Raw genomic sequence first — 524 nt, 5'->3', positions numbered from 1 at the left:
CAATCTCCCAATGCCGGAAAATTGAGAATGAGCAAGATTGGTTTGTAGGTTTGTAGGGTTGTGAGTTAACCTTGTGTGGGTAGTCAAAGGAAGTGGGGGGGGGCGGGGGCGGGGAACGAGTAACATGATGGGTAGTAAAAAGAAAACAAAAGTTGACATTTTCTTTCCATTAGTTGTTGCCAAAGAAGAAAAATATGACCCAATGTGAGTAAACATTTTGAGGGGACAAGCGTCCTCAAACGTTTAATTTTAAACCTCAGGTTTATAAATGTGAAACGTTTCTAAATGGAGATGGGTTTTAAGCCACCAGTTCCGTTTAGAGCTTATCCCAAAGAAATCATGAGCACTGAGAGAGAAGGTGTATAATTTGGAAGAAACCTAAACCTCAAGTGTCTGGTAATGGTGTTAAGGAACTGATGCTGGGTAGCTTTTTAGGGTGGAATTCAATGTAGCAGGCAGTGTAAAATAATATCACTGTGAGAAACTAGAAGATATTCATAAATGAAAAGAAGCAGAATTCAAAT

This window comes from Myotis davidii, unplaced genomic scaffold (genome assembly GCF_000327345.1).
Source record: "Myotis davidii unplaced genomic scaffold, ASM32734v1 scaffold861, whole genome shotgun sequence".
Taxonomy (NCBI): Eukaryota; Metazoa; Chordata; class Mammalia; order Chiroptera; family Vespertilionidae; genus Myotis; species Myotis davidii.
The sequence above is the reverse complement of the archived record's forward strand: the minus strand, read 5'-3'. Positions refer to the sequence as shown.